This window comes from Chinchilla lanigera, unplaced genomic scaffold (genome assembly GCF_000276665.1).
Source record: "Chinchilla lanigera isolate Chin_1 unplaced genomic scaffold, ChiLan1.0 scaffold00001, whole genome shotgun sequence".
Taxonomy (NCBI): Eukaryota; Metazoa; Chordata; class Mammalia; order Rodentia; family Chinchillidae; genus Chinchilla; species Chinchilla lanigera.
Genome location: NW_004955402.1, coordinates 32,415,911 through 32,433,871, shown reverse-complemented (window position 1 = coordinate 32,433,871; position 17,961 = coordinate 32,415,911). Strand labels below are relative to the sequence as shown.

Below are 17,961 nucleotides of genomic sequence, written 5' to 3'. Positions count from 1 at the left end.
GGAAAAAATGTTTGCCAGCTGTTCCTCAGACAAAGGATTATTATCAAGAACATATATAAAAACTTCCAATTTTAAAGACTCAATCCAAAAATGAACATCTGAGATGAATACACACTTCTCAGATGAAGAAACACAAACAGCAAATAAATATAAGAAAAAATGTTCAACATCACTGGTCATTCGAGAGATGCAAATTAAAACAACACTGAGATTGCATCTCACCCCAGAAAGAATGGCTATCTTCAAGAAATCAACAAGCAACAAACGCTGAGGTGCTGTGAGGAAAAAGAAACCAGCTCCCCCATTGGTGGGAGTGTACACTGGTGTAACCACTATAGAAATCACCGTGGAGATTTCTCACAAACTAGAATTGGAAGTCCCATTTGACCCAACTATTCCACTTCTAGTTATCTTCCCAGAAGAATTAAAAACATCATACCACAGCGACATACATGCACACATGTTTATAGCAGCATAATTTGTAATAGCTAGAGCTTGGAGACCACCCAAATGCCCATCAACCAAGGAATAGATTAAAAAGATGTGGTCTTTTTATATAATGGAGTACTAGTCAGCCACAAAGAAGAATAAACTGGAGATTTTTATAGGTAAATGGATGCAACTTGAGACCATACTCATAAGTGAAATAAACCAGATGCACATGAGCAAACATTTTATTGTCTCCCTAGCGTGAGAAGATGAAAGAGTAAATAAGATCTCAAATGTACAATAGATATTGTAAAATGGGAAGAAACTGTTTAAAAGGAAAGAAAAACTGGGATGGGGGAAAGGAGAAAAGAAGGAAAAGAAAAGCAATATATATATATCAGCCAAAGAGAATGAAGCAAATCATCAAGAAGGACAGGAAAAGCAATATATATATATATGTATACACACAAAAAAAAAAATAGTTAAGATAGTTATACTACTAATTTCTCTAAGTTCATTGAAAAGAAAAGTTTATGCTAGTATTGTTTGGACAATTAAATATCTATATCTTGTACTCTGAGTCACTAATTTAAAGATAACAATATGCAATATATAACTATTGTTATCCTCCTATTATCTTGTTTTGAAATTTTGTTGTAATTTTTCTCTTTAAAATAAAAAGAAAGATGTGAGGTACAGAGATATCCTCATTGCTTACAGTTTGTATGACTCCTATTTGAGCATAATTTGAACAGTTGGCCTCATATGATTGGCTGAAACCCAACTATCTGTACTAATATGTAATGGTTTACACATCAAGTTTGGCTGCAGTTCATTCTACACAGAGCATAACAAAACTTCAAACATATGAAGCTAAACTTTAAATGTATGAAGGCAGCTTTTGGAAAAACTTAACATTTCCCAATAAGTTTTTAGGATCTCATTTTTAACAAGATAATTCTCATTAACAGGCATTCTGAAATTACGTATTTTCTTTGGTGCAAGTCTTTTTTCATTTACTGTGTTGGCCATTGCCAAGTTGGAAATTCTTAGAAATTCTGCTTCCATTCTTGGAAAATTTCTCTTATTGTTTCTTTGAAAAATTATTTCCCTGTGTTTTCACTAGTTTGTTTTTAAGCACTCCTAGTACCTGGATAAGAGATATCCCAGACTGTTCTATACAAATTCTTTTTTATTTTTCACTTTCTATCTCTCTCTTGCTCTCCCACTCTCTCTGGACAATTTTCATGAGTTTGTCTTCAAATTTTTTACAAACTTTTTCAAGACAATAATTTCAAAGAGCTTTTTCTTAATTTTATTGTTCCTACCAGGACATTCTGTTCTTATTTATTTGTTTTCTTTTTTTTAATTTTTGGATATACTTTTATCTTATGATTAAAGTCATAATTAAGGTGTTTGTATGTAATTAATATTCAATGTTTAAATAGGTTGACAGAACCCATTTTCATTAAGGTATCACCTTAAGTAGCAAAGCTTTCTATTTGAATCATTTTGGATAGATATTACTATAAAAATAAGTTGGTTTTATCTGTTTCCTTGTAATATTTGAAATACATATTTGTTTTTCATCCTCATTTCTTGCCACATAACATCTAAAATCCTTGGTATTTTCAAAGTGATGGTCTTTTTGCCTGCTAATGAGTTGACAGAATACCAGCAGGCTTAAGTAGCTTCACCAAAGCAGGGTGACAGGGTTGGGACTTATAAGAACTGAAGGTTAAGTTGATAACCAATGACCAATGATTTAACTAATCATGGCTATAGAATGAAGCCCTCATAAAACCCCCCAAAGAGGGATTGGGAGAAATTTTGGATATCTGAATGGATGGAGGCTGCTGGAGGGTGGCAGGTCCAGTGCAGGATGGACTCTTTATGGCCCTTCCCATATGACTTGCTTTATGCATCTCTTTGCCTACATCCTTTGTAATATACAACTTATAATAGATGGGTAAATGTAAGTAAAGTATTTGTCTGAGTTCCATGAGCCACTCCAGCAAATTAATCAAACCTAAGAAAGGAGTTATGAAAATCCCTAACTCTAGGTCAGAAGCACAGGAAAATAGTCTTGGGATTGAGATCTGTTGCTATCAACAATTAAACGGGGGCTGGGGATTTAGCTCAGCGGCAAAGCACCTGCCTGGCAAGCACAAGGTCATGAGTTCGGTTCCCGGTACCAGAGAAAAACCAAAAACAAAAACAAAACAATTAAACAACAACAAAAAAGAAAACATGATTGAACCCATAGATGCAGAACCTAAGATTCAAAGGGATCTACTACATATTTAAAACACATGAACCTTACAAAAGATGATATACAGATGCCAAATAAGCAAATAAAAGTTGATATGTCATAGAGCACTGTGTATACTATAAAGATAAGAAAAATCCAGAACACAGTCAACAAATGCTGGCAAGGATATAGTGACAGAAGCTCTTATCTATTGCCGATAAGTATGCAAAACAGTACAACCACTTTGGAAAATAGTCTGGCTCTTTCTTATAAAACTAATCATATGCTTACCCTACAGTCCAGCAATCTTACCACTTGGTAGTTCCCCAAATGAAATGAAAACTTATGTCCATAAGACAACCTACATGGAAATGTTTACAGCAACTTTATTCATATTTGCTAAAATATGGAAATAATCAAGATGTCTTTCATTTGATGAGTGGGTAAATAAACTATGGTACATCTGAACAATAGAACATTATTCAGCACTAAAGAAATGAACTATTAAGGCTGGGTGTGGTGGTGCACACCTGTAATCCCAGCACTCCAGATGCTAAGGCAGGAGGATTGCTGCAAGTTGAAGGCCAGCTTAGGCTGTAAAGTCAGTTCAAAGCCAGCCTGAACTGCTGTCTCAAAAAGTGAAACCCTGTCTCAAAAAAACAAAAGGAAAAGAAAAGTCAAAAATGAGCTATGAAGCCATGAAAAGACACGAAGGAAATTGAGATGTCTATTACTAACTGAAAGAAGCCGATCTAAGGTTATGTAAAATGTAATTCCAATTACACAACATTCTGGAAAAGGCAAAGCTAGGGAGACATTACATGGATGATCAGTAATTGCTAGGGAGTACCAGGGGTAGCAGCTGATGTTTAAACAAGTATTTCAGACTGTCTAGGTCACTGGTTGGTTGTGGAGACACAAACCTGACACATACAATTTAAAGGAGGAGAGATTTATTTTAGAAGATTTAGTTTTAGAAGTTGCAGTCTATGTTCCACCGTTCCAAAGAGAAATGCATTGTGGAAGGAATCTGGTGGAGGAAAGCTGCTCATATCACGGTGATCAGGAAGTAGAGAGCACAAAGAGGAGTTAAGGAAGGCGATGTGTCTTTCTAGGTTAGTAATCCCCAGTAACCCACCTCTTCTGACCAGGCTCCACCTCCTTGCATCATGTTCAGCTATAGTGACCCCAAGATCCAATCACCTATATAAAACTCCACCTTGGAGCCCATGAGAGTTTTGGGGGTCATTCTTGATCTAAACCATAACACAGATTTAATGCATTTGTCCCTTGGTCTCCATAGGGAATTGATTCCACACTCCCTCCTACCTTCCACAGACACTAAATTCATGCACACTTATATAAAATGGTGTAGTATTTTCACATAATCTACACATATCCTCCCAAAAGTTCTGACTCATCTCTAGACTACTGCACTCATTTTTCCATCACTGGGACACAGTACCTGACACCCACAGCTTAAAAGAGAATAAGTGGCACATGGTTTTAGGAGATTCAGTACATAATCAGCTGGCTCCAAGACATAAACATCATGGTGGTGTGGTGGAACAAAGCTCCTTAGTTCATGACAGCCAGGAAGCAGAGCTATGAACAATGATAAGAAGAAGAAGAAGCCAGAAGCCACAGCATGTAACACCTCTGTGACCCACCCAGACATACCCAGAAACGTGCTTTACTAATCCTCTGGGTGTTTCTTAGGCTAATCAAGTTGACACAGTTAAGGTTAATCATCACAGTTACTTATAGGAACTAATACGATTTACATACTATATAAATTGTTTTACTGAATTATTTAGGGAATAATGATAAGAAAAATGTTTGCATATGTACAATACAGACACAATTTTTTCCTGAATATTTTTGACCCTTCATTGGTTGAACCCATAGATGCAGAACCTGTACATGCTTATTCCTTCACAGTATTCCCTTGACAGGTCATGTTCTTATCCCATTGCTCAAAAGATTTCTGAAAATCCTATTTTAAAATTGTTTTCACTATAGATTAATGATCAGTCTTCCCTCAGCCCAAATTTATAAAAATATTTATGTGGCCAACATAGAAAACTGAGACAATGAATGCCAGCAAAAAAATGAAAAAAACTAAGAAAGAAAACATATTTGTCACGTTAAGTCTTGTTACAAAGTAGGTGTCTCATACGATTTGATATCCTGGGGTTTTTTTCCTAAAAATTTTTGTAGCCAAGCATAGTAGCATATACCTGTAATCTTGTCTACTTGGGAAGCTGAGGCAGGAAGACTGCAAGTTTGGGGCCAGTTTAAACAACTTCGTGAGAATTTATTACAAAGTAAAATAAAGGACTCGGGATGTAACTCCACGGTAGAGTGCTTCCCTAGCATGCTCAGGGCTCTAGTACTGCAAAACAAACACACAAATGTATGTAAGTATTTTCCAAGTCATCAGAAGTTTTTCTAAAAGTTGATTTTTGTATGTATTTGTGTTCTACTGGGGATTGAACTCAGAGGCCTTTACACTAACGTACATCCCCAGCCCTTTTTAAAATTCTGAGACAGAGTTTCTCCACATGAATCAGTTGCCCACGCTGTGCTTAAACCTGTGATCATTCTGCCTTAGCTTCCCAAAGTGCTAGGATTACATGTGTTCACCACCACACCCGGCTTAAAACTTGATTTTTAATAACTGCAGAGAATGTACCATGACTCCGCCCTCTATTGGTAGGTACTACTATTATTTGAAGGTATGCCTCTTTGAATTTATGAATTCTCTTAATTAGTGATTCTGTCACTTCCACAACCTAAGTTCAAACTCAAGGACAGATCTGATAACATTAAAGAAAGCTTTAAAGAATATGACAAGCTATTATAAAACAATGACAATAGGTACATTCTCTCCTTTGTCCTTAGAGAGATCTCATTAGCTAGGGAAGGTTAACAAACCCAAAAGCAAATTACCAAGAAAGAGAAAGCATCAGAAAGGAAATTACAGTAATCTTCTTAGCTGTTTTACTTGCTATTGTGAAACGCATAACTCATACAAAAGAATGTACAAAGCATCTACTAATTTTTTTAATAATAATATAAACAAACAACCCTGGTTAAGACCCAGAACACCTTCAATATCTTAGAGGCCCTCTTGGCTGTCCTTTCAAATGGCTTCCCTCCATGCCAACATTTGCTAATCACTCCTTTTGCATTATGGTTTTTACCAACTATTTATGCATCATTCAAAGTATATTTAGTTTTCTTACTGTGAATTTTATTTGAATAAAATATGCATTAATTAATTTTTATACTCTTGTCATTTTTCCCAGGAAAAGCTGATGTCAAAGTCAAGGCTTAAAAATTAGCCAGCTATTGCACAAAATTTTCCCTTCAACTGTTTCTATAGTTTTCCGGTCTGTGGGTGAAGTCTCTTATCAAGTTGCTCTCTCATATCATTCAAAGTAACTCTTCTTTTTCCCAGAAAATGTACATATCATTGAATACATATTAACGTTGTTCACAGTAACTGGCATGGTGCCAAGTGTTGCAAAGAGAATGTTCTTTCTTTTTTCATTATTTCTCCCATTAGAATGTTTATTTGTCTTTTTTCAACCCCCACTTTATTAAGGTAATAAAATTGCATATATTTATTTCTTAGTAGGCTAACTAGTTTTTTTTTTTCAAGCTGAACATCATGAAATCAACCTAAAGGATTATAACAGCATAGCTCAATGAAATACAATTATCACAGAATGCAGGAAGGTTTAACAATATTATATGTCACTTTCACTGCATTTGCACATGATGTGTATATGTGTGCACCCAGTCTAATATATCTTATAGTTGGTTATAGTAAGTTTGAAAGTCACTATGCAGTGATAACTGACTTTTCACTCATGTTTCGGAAGATGTTGACACAACTACTATTGGTGAAAACTGAACATTTTCAAATTTGTCAAAATTACCATTGGCCATCAACATCGTTTCTCTTTCTTTACTTCTTTGTAATTTCATTTATCCCACTGATAGTGCCACCTAGTGTATTAGAAAGAGAAGTGCTTCATAAAATTTAGGACGTTCCAAAGTGATTTCATGATTTTGTTCGCTTGATAAAGATGACCATTACCACAGAATACAGTGCCAATCAAATTTGAAAAAGAACAATGTAGCTACATGTTTAAAATGGAAAAATAAGGGCCAGTAGTGTTGCTCAATGATAGAGTGCTTCCCTAGCGTGCACGAAGCCCTCGGTTCAATCTCCAGTGAGACAGGGGAAGGGAAGGGGGAGAGGCAGAGAGAATGAGAGAGAGAGAGGGAGAAGGAGAGGGAGAGAGGGAGAGGAGGGAGGGAAAGGAAGACTACACTATCATATAGAAGTGCTCAGTGCACACACAGGCATGGACACACAGGTAAGAGTATCCAGTTTCGTTGCCCATTCTCCATAGGTAGGATAGTGGGTTTCATGGCCGCTCTAACCAAATTTGAGCTGGATCAATGTCAGAATTACATTCTTCAGACTTTTACAATCCATGGAGAGTTGTTTCAACAATGGAACGTTGCCCTAGGGGACACATTTGATGAGGATGAAGAGGAAGGCAAAACTGTAATTCTTGGCATGAAGGTACCTCTAAATTCTAAAATGATTGGAACAACACTGATTGTATTCTTTAATTAATATAAATAGCCTATCAGGCAGAACTGTGCAGTTTATATTGCAGTCCTGGCAAATAGTAGCTGCTCCAACTTTCATTAAAAAAAAAAAAAAAATTAACATAAAGTGAGGGGCTGGGGATTTAGCTCAGCAGCACAGTGCCTGCCTGGCAAGCACAGGTCGCGAGTTTGATTTCCGGTACTGGGGAAAAAGGAAAAAAAACATAAAGTGAGTGTGGTAGCATAAGCCTGTAATTCTAGCACTCTGGGAGGCTGAGGCAGGAAAAGCACAAGTCTGAGCCCAGCCTGGCTAATTTAGTGACTTAATGAAAATGTCTCGCAAAATTTTAAAAAAGGGCCAGAGATATTGATCAGTGCAAAGGTCTTGTGTTTGATCTCCAGTACCAGTAAAATATCCTGTTTTGTTTTATTTTGTTTTACTAAAATCACTGTCAGTCAGTTCTCCATCAGTGTGACAAAAGACCTGAGAATAAGAGCTTAAAGGAGAGAAGGCTTCTTAATGGCTCACTGTTCCAGTGGTTTCAGTTCATGCTCAGCTGGCTTCATTACTGTTAGACCTGTGGAGAAAGAGGAAGAAAACTCATGGTCGAAGGATGTGGTTAGTGGAAGTATGTCACAACCCTAATCTATATAACATTTTTGGTTCAGTCAGGTATGCTTCTTATTAGTAATTAGGGCACTTAATAATGATTCACTTGTATCACCAAGAAGGTGATACAAGTCTGTCATCTCAGCTACTTGGGAGGCTGAAGCAGGAAGCTCAAAGTTAGAGACCAGCCTGAGCCATTGATTAAAACCCTGTTTCAACACAAAAAACAAAAAGGAGTTTGGGTTTAGCTTAGTGGTAGATCACTTCTGTACTGTGGTGGATTGACAACTAGTGGTCAACTTGTAACACCTAGCATGGTGCTGTGTGTGGAAGGGCCCACCTGAGGATTGTTGCTAGTAGCATAAGAGGCAGAATGGGAGAAGAGAAGCTGTTGGGAGATGTTAGTTCCCCTGGAGGAGCTAGTTATGCCAGCTTTACTGATGAACTTGGCTGTTATCGTGGAAGGAGCTCTGGACCTTGTTGTTGCTGGGAATGACTATGGTTCACCTTCAGGGAGCTCTGGTCCTTACCTTAAGCATCACTTCCTGGCTCCAGAGCGGAAGATGGTAACTGCTCAGTCTCCTAGAGAAGCTTGTTGTGCTGGCTTTCCTGAGAGGAGCCAGCTGTTCTCATCACCAAAGGAGCTCAGGACCTCACAGTCACTGAGGATGGCTGTGGTACCTTTCAGGGGAGCTCTAGTTCTTACTTTAAGCATTGCTTCCTGGCTCCAGTGAAGATCCCTCAGCCTGCTAGCACAGATCCTTCATCCCATTGGCATAGACTTTCTAGCTTTCACTCTGATCTTTGGGCCTTCCCAGTGCAGATCTATGAAACAGGCCTGCATGAGACATTGTCATGGGTCTTGGCCTCCAGTTAGACTCATGGGGGGCATTGTTATGGGCTCTAGGTCTTCAGCTGGACTCATGCAAGGCATTACCATGGGATATAGGCCCTCAGCTATATTCTTTGGTCTTTAATGTGTGGACAGATTTCCTGCCCTCTCTTTGTATATGATTCTTTGAGTGACTATTATAAAATAATCTTATAAAATACGTGTCCTGTACTGTTCCCCTTGCAAAACCCTACATTACAATGTGTACTGCACAAAAGGCTCTGGGTTCCATGCCCAGTACACCTCCTCCCCAACCAAAGAAGCCTTTTGTACCAGGCAGACTGAAGCAGCTTATATTTGAGGTCAGCAGGCCTTGAAATTATCATGTGACTTTTACTTTGAAACAAATTAGATGAAAATTCAACATTTAATAAGGGTAGAAAAGAGATAACAGGACACTATTCAATTGCATAGTGTTAAATATAAAAGATGAGTTTCTATGACATCAAACACAGAATGTAGTTTTACAAATTTGTTAATTAAAGGTGTAAAGTTTCCTAGATGTACATCTTTCTGCTATGCCCTTGAATTAGCATGTAAAATAATCTTTTAAACTTAAAAACTAAGAATGAGTCATCAACAAATGGTCAATTTACAATGTAAGACAATGGCATTCCCCTCAAATGGACATAATTAGGTGCTCAATTAATTTCTGTCTACCAAGGGAAAGAGGCCCAGAAGTAAACATCTAATCTCATCTAATCCAATTTTCCTGCTTCAATAATCTGGCTGTTTGTTTATTTCTTCCTTCATTTCCTTTGTGGGCTGTTGTGACACAAAATGCCTACATTATCGAATTCAAAATTGAACCTATGATACTGTAGCCTGAAGAAAAGGAAGCATTGAATATCATTCCCAGTTTTAGACCCAGAAGATATTTAGGAAATGTTACTGTATATACACCACATGTCGCATTAGTGCTTTTAATTTCCTTTTTACGGGTGCAATGGAAATTAATTTGCATGAGCTCATTTCAATTTCTGTAATAAGACCTAAATTTTGCATTGAGCTTTCCATCTCAAAAATAAACGTTAAAAAGGACACATCTCTTCTTTAAAATGTTTTTATTATCATTCAATTCTATAGTCCCTGCATCTAATAAGCACTTAAAAGCTTGCATATAAAAGCACGTGTGGTCTAATTTGTTTTCCTTTGTTTTCTGATTACCTCCTCATTCTAGCAGGACATTTCCTAAATTTTAAATGCTGCACAACATGGAGAAAACTAGAACTATAAAAAGGAACTTCTATGGATTCAGGAAGAGATTTATGGTATTTAATGCAAAGCCAGAGTTGATTAACTATGCTCAGGAGCATGAGCGATACTGAGAGGCATGTGATTTAATCATGAGTATAAACTGGTTATGGAATTTGGGAACTTCAGAAAATAAAAGTAACCTGTGAAAAAATAAGCAATAGGGTAATCCACAAAGAAAAACATTCCACAACACAATATTTCAGGACAAGTCAGTATCATTACAAAATAAAAGCATAACTACAATGAGTGGCAATCACAGAGAGCCCAGAATCAGAAAAGCTCAGGGAGGAAATTCTAAACAATAATACAGATTGGGCAACTGAGTAACAGGGAAAGATGTTATATCAAAGACGCTGTATCAATTTTAAAAAGAGTAGGGTGATGGCAAAAGATGTAGCTCAGTTCAGAAACTCTGTTCAATACCTACTACCATGAATTTGAGAACATTCTTCTTAAAAAAATAAAAATACAGATTGGGTCAATTAACAGGCTAGAGCCTGAGAACACTGTTATTCCTCGATTTTCTTGCATGCTACAAGAGATTATGCCAGGAGAACTCTGATGGATAAAAACATATTAGGCAATATGAGTAAACGGAAGCAACTCCGGACCACAGTGCTTTCCCCTAGGGAGCAAACAGTTCTGAGCACTCCCAGATCTCCAAGAGGTCTGCCAACGACCACCAGAGCACGGCCAGCAGGGAAAACTGCCCCAGACTTGCACCACCTGCTTCTCTACCCTGGGAAACTTCTTCCCACCACAGCCACCTTCATGCCTCCTGCCAAGGCTCTCCAGCTCTTATGCTGCTGTCCTTGTACTACTACAGCTCCCTGACATAGGCACCTCCCTGGCACCACTGCTCCGAGTTACACACCCACCAAATGCATGCTTAGCACTGTAGAACTCATCGGGGCATTGCTTAAGGAGACCCTCTGCAGGGACCCCAGGAAGAAGACCAGAAAGCCAGCTGGAGTGCACACAGAACTCACTCCAAGATGCCAGTCTATTCAGGTTCTGCCCCTGCATCTCTCCTGCAGAAGATGGCCTTCTAAGAGCACTTCTGCCAGGTTCTCTCCAACAACCTGGATGCAGTCTACAAGGTGAGCTTCATCCCCGATTGTGTCCTTCAACCTGTCTTGGAGAAGTGCCCACCTCATCAGTTCTGCTGTATAGAGATGTGGAATCAAGAGCTAGCTGAAAAGACAGATCATTTATGGAAATTTCATTGTCACAGAGACTTTAAGGACCAAAAGCTAGAGGAGCATGAGTCTTGGTGGAAGATGGATCCATGGCTTCAAAATGCCCAAGCACAGTGACTCTAAGACATGACCAACAAGATCTGATTGGCAAGGCCTAATAAACCCTAAGGCAAGCAAAAAAAGATAATCTCTTTCAGCACTGTGTCCACAAGGAGGCAGAAGAACATTGGCTTTGCAGGACCAGAAGGAAGAGGTGGGGGAGGTGGAGGAGGAGGAGAATCTCTTTCAGCACTGTGTCCACAAGGAGGCAGAAGAACATTGGCTTTGCAGGACCAGAAGGAAGAGGTGGGGGAGGTGGAGGAGGAGGAGAGGAGCAGCAGCAGCAGCAAAAGCAGCTCTCTCAGCAAAACCTAGTATCAAACTGGCAGAGCACCCCACAGGAAACTGCACCAGCTCCTCCAGTAAAGGCAGCAGCAGAGGTAGCTGGAGAGGCTACAGAGGCTACCATGTGACTCCTGCTGCAAAGTCACAAGCCTCTTTCAGTCCCAGCCCTGCCAGGGCTCCCCTGAAGCTTATCCTGAAGATGAACTTCGGGCCTGACTTGACCTGGGACTTCCCAGAGGAACTCTTCCACTAAGGAAATATGGACTCCCAGCTTTGGGTTTCCCTTTGCGACACTGAACCCAGGGCCTAAAGCTACAAACCCAGCTTGGATTGGCATCCTGAATCCTGCACATTTTCACAGTTGTTCAATGCATGGCTACTGCCTCCTTGTACTTTGGTGGTTTACTTGCCTCCTTTATTAACAATTTATTAACTATTAGAAAGATTGTGACATTAGACTGTGTAGGAAATAACACATAAGTCTCCTACTCAGGTCTTTTTTTCTCTCCTAGGAAGTTACAACTCCTAGAAAGTTACAGATTTTTTTATGTAACTATAAATCTTGTTCATATGGATAAAAGGGGCAAATTAATAATTACACAGTTTGTCATTTTCTAGCCTGTGCTTGATTGTGTTGTTATTACTGATTGCACTACTTTAACCAAGGTGACATAAATGTTCTAATCAGTTGTGCTTTCTTGTATGCCAAGACCAAGACTGAGGGTCATAACAATACTATAATTCAGTACTAAAGAACTAGGGGCTAGGAAACATGGGCAGCAACTTCTCAGTCCTAACAAATTAAAGACGTAGGATTTTGTGACAGACTGAAAAGCCAAAGCCAAATACACCCAGAAAATATCTCTGAAAAGTCATTTCCTAAGGAGTTCACAATACTAGTAATAAAACTATGCACCATAAACAATTTATAAGCATTAAAGCAGAAAATAACTTTAAAAAATAGAAAATCAGAAGACATAAAAGTTAGATGCAACACCAGACCATTAGCTTGCCTGAGGTAAACTCAGGGGGCAGTGAGGTGGAGTAAATCAAAAGCTACTCAACTGAACTCTCTGAAATGGTAACAGCAGAAGTAACAAAGCACATGAATGATCCTCTACAAACAATGAAATCAGAAATAATTTCTGCGTAACTGAATAGATGATGACCATAATGAAGGTCATGGTTATTGAATCTAGAGTAGCTATAGACAAAAAATAGAGGCGCTTACCGAAATAATGGAAACCATGAATGCACAACACAGGAAAAAAATAAAATCCATGAAACTGATTCAAGTAGATATCCAGGAGAATAAAAATCCTATTGAAAGTATATACAGCAGAATCAACCAATGTGAGGACAGAATATCAGATCTTGAAGACGGGATTGTGGTTAGTGATCATGAAAAGAAGGACTTCTCAAAAATAGCAAGAAAAAAATAGAAAAGGATCATGAAAAATCAACCCAACACCCGCTAGATGATGCAAATGATAACATAGGATGGATCCGAGTCAATGAAAAATCAGGACACAGCACAAAGGACATTGTAAAACCTATAGACAGAAAACATCCAAAGCATGGGAGAAGAATTTAACATAAGATAAGAGAGGCATATAGAATGAGCCATGATCAAAAGAGATCTATACTGAGACATATAATAGTCAAGATTCCAGAAATTCAACACAAGAACAAAATATTAAAAGCTATTACAGGGGTTGGGGATTTAGCTCAGGGGCACAGCACCTGCCTGGCAAGCATAAAGTCATGAGTTTGATTCCCAGTTCTGGAAAACAAACAAACAAACAAACAAGCTGGTAAAAGCTATTATAGAAAAGAAACAAATCACCTATAAATGAAAGCCCATCGGAATCACAGTAGACTTCTCCACACAAACCTTCAGGTCAAGGAGAGCTTGGAGTGAAGTATTTCAAGCCCTAAAGGAAAACAACCTCCAAATCAGATTAATGTACCCCACAAAACTATCTTTCAAAATTGTTAGAGAAATGAGATATTTCCATGACAAAGAACACCTGAAGAAATTCATGACCACCTAACCAGCTCTCCAAAATGTTCAGAAGGATATTCTAGAAAGAGATAACAAGGATTACAACTTCATGAACTCCAATGTATGAATCCACCAGTCAAGGCAAGTAATTAAACGGAGGGGAATAAAGGAAACCAACAACAGAAAAGCAATATGACAAGGATAAGTCAATACATATCAGTTATAACAATCAAGGTTAATGTTCTCAATTCACCAATTAAAAAAAAAAACAGATTGGCAGGATGTATCAAGAAACAAGATCTGGGGGTGGGGATATAGCTCAGCGACACAAGCACCTGCCTAGCAAAAGCAGGGTCCTGAGTTTGATTCCCAGTACAAAAAAGAAAAAAAGAAAAAAAAAAGAAGATCCAACATGCTGCATACAAGAAACACATGTGTTCAAAAGAAATGCATAGACCAAAAGTCAAAGGATGGAAAACATTATTCCACATGACATGAACCCAGAAAAATACAGAAATAGTTATTCTATTTGCAGACAAAGTGGATTTCAAGCCAAGACTGATGAAGAGGGGCAAAGAAGATCACTACATACTTGTTAAGGGAACAATCCAAGAGGAAAAGTAACAATAATAAATGTATATGCATCAAATACCAGCACATCCAACTATATAAAACAAACATTAACGGACCTGAAAAATCAAGCACTAATACAATTGTAATGAAACCTCAATACCCCACTGGCACAAATAGACAAATCAACTAGACAAAAAATCAACAATGAAATATTAGAACTGAACCAAGCATTTGAACAAATGGAGCTACTAGATGTCTATTGAGTGTTCCATCTCACAACATTAGAATACACATTCTTCTAGCTGCACCTGGGACTTTTTCCAAAGTAGACCACATACTAGCTCATAGAACATGCTTAAATTGACATGGCTGATGTGGCATGGGTGACTCCATTTTGTTTCTGAATTCCATTTTAAAAGTCACTTAAGCTCCAGATGAACTCACTCCTCACCCACTCCCCATTTAGTTAACCATAAAACCCACAAAAAAAGAACAAGTCATTAACTTGAGGAGCAAGTAGGTAAGATACATAGTGGGTAGAGCAAAAATTGCATCCTGCCGGACTAACAAGCATCTGGTATTTGTCAAACAGGACCTCTGGAAGACCCCTGGTTAACATCAACCTTGTGACCCCTGTAAAATTCTGAAAAGAATATAGTTGCTATGGTAACCAAAAAGACTTGTAAATGTATAAAAACCCCAGAAAACAAAGGTTCACAGAGACACTTCCCATTTGGCTATAGTGGAGTGTCATCCCCGCATGGCTAAATAAAACTTACTTGTTCCCTAATCAGCTTCTGTGAGGGTTTCTCACTGATTTTGCCATTACAAAGTAAATGCAAAAGAATTGAAATTATTCAATGGATATTATCAGATCATAATGCAATGAAATTGGAAATCAATGGCAAGAGAAACCACGAAAACTGTAAACACATGGAAATTCAATATCACCCTCCTGAACAACCAGTGAGAAATTAAAGAAGAAATTAAATAGTTTCACAATTAAATAGTAGTACCAACACAACATACTAGACTTTTCAACATAAAAACAGAATGCACTCAAATAATAATGTTACAAGAAAAAGAAGAGCAAATTAAACACAAAGCACATACAAGGGAGAAAATTATAAAAATCAAAACAGAAACTAATGTAACTGAGACTAAGGAGATATAAATTGAAGAGTTGGTTCTCTGAAAGCTAAAATAAAAGACAAATGTTTAGCCAATCTGATCAAAAATGGAAAGGAAAGGGGGCTGGGGATTTAGCTCAGCGGCAAAGCGCCTGCCTGGCAAGCGCAAGGTCGTGAGTTCGGTTCCCGGTACCGGAGAAAAAACAAAAAAAAAAAAAAAATGGAAAGGAAAAACACAAGTCTATACAAAAAGGTGAAATCAGAACAGATCTGCAGAAATCTAGATTATCAGTACCTACTTCAAGAAAGTGTACTGTAATAAGATGGAAAATGCCAAGGAAAGAGACAGATTTCTAGGTATATGGGAATTACCAAAGCTGAATCAAGAAAATACAAAAATTCTACATAACCCAATATCAGTCAATGACACTAAAAGCATAATTTAAACACTACCACCACCAACAGCAACAAACTCAGGTCCTGACAAATTCACTGCTGTATTCTACAAAAAATTTACAGAAGATCTAATGCCACTACTCCTCAAACTCTTTAATGAAATTGGAAGGAGAGAAATACCCACAAACTCTTTCCTCAAGGCAAGCATTACCCTAATATGAAAACCAGAGAAAGATCCAACCAAAAAAAGAGAACTGCAGGCCACTTTTTCTAATGAACATAGATACAAAAATCCCCAATAAGTGTTTGATTTGTGTCTGTATGTCCCTCCAAAGCCTCATGCAGTCATGGGGCAGGCTTTTAGAGATTATGATTGATCCATGATCCAATGCTGGGATTATGGGTGTGAGTGCTACACCCGCCCTGCAGTGGATAGTTTGCCTATGTAAGAGAAAGAAAGAGGCTGCTTGCCACCACTCCTCCCTTTTTGCTTTTGTTGCTTTTGCTATATTCTGTCACCATGAACAGTTGCCCTCTGCCATATGCCACCCTGCCTTGGAGCCAGCCGAGTATGGACTGAAACCTCCACAGACAGTGAGCTAAATAAAGCTTTCCTTCCTTAATTCTGGGTGTCAGGTATTTTGTCTCAGCAATGAGAGAAAAGTAACCAAGACAATAAGATACTGGCAAACAGAATGTAGCAAATCATGAAGAAGATTATGCAATGATCAAGTAGGATTCATCTCAGGGTTGCAGGGATGGTTCAACACACACCAGATCAACAAGTAATACACCATATTCACAGAAACAAGGACAAAAACCATATGATCATCTCCATAGATGCAGAAAAAGCATTTGACAAAGTCCAACACCATTCATTATAAAAACCCTACAGAAAATTGGAATATATAATCTCCATCTCAACCCAATAAAAGCCATCTATGACAAACCAACATCCAGCATCATACTAAATAGTCAAAACTGAACACTTGCACTCTAAAATCAGGAACAAGACAAAGATGCCCACTATCATCACTCCTATTCAAAATAGTTCTGGAAATATTAGGCAGAGCAATTAGACAATAGAAAGAAAAAAAGGAATAAGGATAGGAAGGGAAGAAGTTAAGTTATCCTTAAACTCACTGAGAGAGAAATTAGGAAAACCACATCTTTCACAATAGCATCCAAAAATAAAATATTTAGGAATCAATCTTACAAAGGAAATAAAAGACCTCTGTATTGAAAACTACAGTAATCTGAAAAAGGAGATCAAAAAGGATATTGGAAAATGGAAAAATATCCCTTGTACTTGGATAGGAAGAAACAATATAGTGAAAATGGCCATACTTGCAAAATTGTTATAGAGATTTAACTTAATCCCAATCAAAATCCCAATAGCATACGTCACAGAATGGAGAAAACAATCCTAATATTCATTTGAAACCAAAAGAGACCTAGAATAAGAAAAGCAATTCTGGTCAACAAAGTAAAGGCAGGGGGCTTCACAATCCCTGAATTCAAATTATACTCTAAAGCTGCCATGATAAAAACAACATGGTACTGGCAAAAAATAGACCCAAGGATCAATGGAACAGATTAGAAGATGCTGAACCAACTCCAAGCACACACAGCCATTATATACTTGACAAAGGGGCCAAACACTGGGAAAAAAAGATAGCCTGTTTAACAAATGGTACTGAGAAAACTGGCTTTTCACACGACAAAGATTAAACCTAGACCCATATCTCTCCCTAGGCACTGAACTAAAATCAAAATGGATGAAAGATCTAAATATTAAAACAGAAATACTAAATCTCCTGGAAGATAGAATGGATAGAAATCTTAAAGATGACACAAGCAAAGAATTTATGAACAAAACTTTGATTACACAGGAAATATTATAAAGAATCAACAACTGGGATCTCAACATATTAAGAAGCTTTTGCACAGCAAAGGATATCACCAGCAGAGTAAAGAGGCAACCCACAATGTGGGAAAAACTTTTGACAGCTTTTCCTCAGACAACATCTAGAATATATAAAGAACTAGAAAAAATCAGATCCATCAAATTTAAATATGCAGTCCAAAAATGAGTATATGAAATGAATAGACACTTCTGAGATGTAGAAGTACAAAGAGCAAATAAATATATGAAAAGTGTTCAAAGCACTGTTTATTTGAGATGCAAATTAAAACACTGAGA

At 37.8% G+C, this 17,961-nt stretch overlaps 1 protein-coding gene across 4 annotated transcripts in view; it reads right to left on the bottom strand.

The window, feature by feature from the left end:
- Nucleotides 1–17,961, bottom strand: part of Katnal2 (katanin p60 subunit A-like 2) — an 82,016-nt gene that overhangs the window by 56,138 nt on the left and 7,917 nt on the right. The window contains exon 2 of one of the 4 annotated variants that reach the window (XM_013510496.1): nt 7,842–7,890. The exons of the other annotated variants lie outside the window; for them this stretch is intronic. The gene's annotated coding sequence lies outside the window, so the exon portion shown is untranslated. The remainder of the gene's footprint in view (nt 1–7,841; nt 7,891–17,961) is intronic. 4 annotated transcript variants of the gene reach the window in all.